The sequence below is a fragment of the Monodelphis domestica genome, chromosome 7 (genome assembly GCF_027887165.1).
Source record: "Monodelphis domestica isolate mMonDom1 chromosome 7, mMonDom1.pri, whole genome shotgun sequence".
In the NCBI taxonomy this organism is placed as follows: Eukaryota; Metazoa; Chordata; class Mammalia; order Didelphimorphia; family Didelphidae; genus Monodelphis; species Monodelphis domestica.
This window is the reverse complement of record NC_077233.1, coordinates 201,774,159-201,777,593: the sequence shown is the minus strand read 5'-3', so window position 1 is coordinate 201,777,593 and position 3,435 is coordinate 201,774,159.

Below are 3,435 nucleotides of genomic sequence, written 5' to 3'. Positions count from 1 at the left end.
CACTTCTGTAAGAGAGAAAATCAGATCCAGCAATGCAAAGGAACAGCTCAAATGGGGGAAGAGCAAGGAAGACTGAATATTCCAGAAGGAAGAGAGGAACTAGGGGGAAGTTGAAACTTTCAGATCACTTCTTCTTGTCAGCTTTCCTGGAGTAGACAGTCTGATAAAGGAGCTCTGAGACAAAGGATGCCTCTGGACATTGACTACCTTCCAGTGGACCCCTAAATCTCTCTGGTTACAGCTGAAGACAACAAAGTATATTGAGACTTTGTAGAATGCCATCTACTGAAAGGATTTCTGTCTATTCGCAAAAAAAGAGTCCTGAACTTCACCTCACAGATCAGCTTAGGAGGAAGGAAAAATCCACCAACTGACAAAAGGTAGGATCAGGCAGCCAGCCCCAAACCCTCAGAATTTGGGAGGAGGAAGGTCATTTGTTAACCTATAGGGATTCCTGTCTTCCACTTTCCTCACCCAACACCCTCAATCTCCCTGTCTTGTGTATTCTCAAGAATAGAGTTACCTTTAGATCAGATCTGCTTGCTTCCTGACATCAAAGTATGAGACTGAAGATTTAGGGAGAATCCTACTGTTCCCTAAAGGGAGAATAGTTTAAGACCAAGGCTGAGGAGTGAACTAGGTCTCAAAGAGAAGTTAGGACATGGGGAGGATCCAGAGTCAAGAAATTACCCTGCCTTTTAGCAATAGCTAATATCAAGAAGGGAGGCAGTGGGACATTCCTCTAAGACTATCTCCTCTATTTTTTAGCCTTCACCTCCCAAACCTAATTTTTGAGGAGACATACTCTGTCCCTCTGGAAGACAAATTGTATCATCTTCCCCAAGGGGAACAGAGGGGAGGATCAATATCTCCCCTCTATCCATTTCTTCATTCCTCCACCCTCTCTCTTCAGTTCCCCAAAGTGTAAGTGTGTAACCTCCTTCTGCTCATATATTACACTTCCTCCCCTTCTTATAATAGTATCCCCATCACCACCACCACATGTACCTCTTTACATGTATAAATGTTCTACTGATTCTGCTCCTTTCACTGTGCATCAATTCCTGGAGGTCATTCCAGTTCACATGGAATTCCTCTAGCTTGAAATCCTTTTTGAGGTCCTAAAAAGTTTGTGTCCAGTATCCTTTTTTTTTTTTGAAAATTTGGATGTGTTTGTTTGTTTGTTACTCTGCTGTTGCTTCTGTATTTTGTTCTTTCTCTCTGTAGAAATTATCCAGAGAAAAGAGCATTTTTGCTGCTTCATATTCCTTTTATCATGAGTGGATTGGGGTTCCTGCATGATGATTGTTTTTTTTTTAAACATTATTTTATTTGGTCGTTTTCATACATTATTCACTGGAAACAAAGATCTTTTTCTTTTCCTTCCCCCCCACCCCGCCTTTCCCTCTCCCATAGCCGACGCATGATTCCACTGGTTATCACATGTGTTCTTGACTCGAACCCTTTTCCCTGTTGTTGGAATTTGCATTATAGTGTTCATTTAGAGTCTCTCCTCAGTCTTATCTCCTCCAACCCTGTAGTCAAGCAGTTGCTTTTCATCGTTGTTTTTACTCCCACAGTTTATCCTCTGCTTGTGGGTAGTATTTTTTTTAGATCCCTGCAAATTGTTCAGGGAAATTGCATTGATACTAATGGAGAAGTCCATCACCTTCGATTGTACCACAATGTATCAGTCTCTGTGTATAATGTTTTCCTGGTTCTGCTCCTTTCGCTCTGCATCACTTCCTGGAGGTTGTTCCAGTCTCCATGGAATTCCTCCACTTTATTATTCCTTTTAGCACAATAGTATTCCATCACCAACATATACCACAATTTGTTCAGCCATTCCCCAATTGAAGGGCATCCCCTCATTTTCCAATTTTTGGCCACCACAAAGAGCGCAGCTATGAATATTCTTATACAAGTCTTTTTCTCCATTATCTCTTTGGAGTACAAGGCCAGCAGTGCTATGGCTGGATCAAAGGGCAGACAGTCTTTTATCACTCTTTGGACATAGTTCCAAATTGCCCTCCAGAATGGTTGGATCAATTCACAAATCCACCAGCAATGAATTAATGTCCCCACTTTGCCACATCGCCTCCAGCATTCATTACTTTGCATAGCTGTCATGTTAGCCAATCTGCTAGGTGTGAGGTGGTACCTCACAGTTGTTTTGATTTGCATCTCTCTGATTATAAGAGATGTAGAGCACTTTTTCATGTGCTTATTAATAGTTTTGATTTCTTTGGCTGAGAATTGCCTGTTCATGTCCCTTTCCCATTTGTCAATTGGAGAATGGCTTGATTTTTTGTACAATTGATTTAGTAGTTTATAAAATTGAATAATTAAACCTTTGTCAGAGGTTTTTATGAAGATTGTTTCCCAATTTGTTGCTTCCCTTCTGATTTTGGTTACATTGGTTTTGTTTGTACAAAAACTTTTTAATTTGATGTAATCCAGATTATTTATTTTGCATTTTGTAACTCTTTCTAATTCTTGCTTGGTTTTGAAGTACTTCCCTTCCCAAAGGTCTGACATGTATACTATTCTGTGTTCGCCTAATTTTCTTATAGTTTCCTTCTTTATGTTCAAGTCATTCACCCATTTTGAATTTATCTTGGTGTAGGGTGTGAGGTGTTGATCTAAACCTAATCTTTCCCACACTGTCCTCCAATTTTCCCAGCAGTTTTTATGAAATAGTGGATTTTTGTGCCAAAAGCTGGGATCTTTGGGTTTGTCATATACTGTCTTGCTGACGTTGCTTGCCCCCAGTCTATTCCACTGATCCTTCTTTCTGTCTCTTAGCCAGTACCAAATTGTTTTGATGACCGCTGCTTTGTAATATAGTCTGAGATCTGGGACTGCAAGACCCCCTTCCTTTGTATTTTTTTTTCATTATTTCCCTGGATATCCTTGATCTTTTGTTCTTCCAAATGAACTTTGTTATGGTTTTTTTTCTAAATCAGTAAAAAACATTTTTGGAAGTTCCATGGGTATGGCACTAAATAGATAGATGAGTTTGGGTAGGATGGTCATTTTTATTATATTGGCTCGTCCTATCCATGAGCAGTTAATGTTCTTCCAATTGTTCAAGTCTAGTTTTAGTTGTGTGGAAAGTGTTTTGTAGTTGTGTTCATGTAGATCCTGTGTTTGTCTTGGGAGATAGATTCCTAAGTATTTTATTTTGTCTTGGGTGATTTTGAATAGGATTTCTCTTTCTAGTTCTTGCTGCTGAGCTGTGTCGGAATTATATAGAAATGCTGATGACTTATGTGGGTTTATTTTGTATCCTGCAACTTTGCTAAAGTTGTTGATTTTTTTGATTAGCTTTTTGGTTGAATCTCTAGGATTCTTTAAATAGACCATCATGTCATCTGCAAAGAACAATAATTTGGTCTCCTCCTTGCCTATTTTGATGCCTTCAATTTCTTTTTC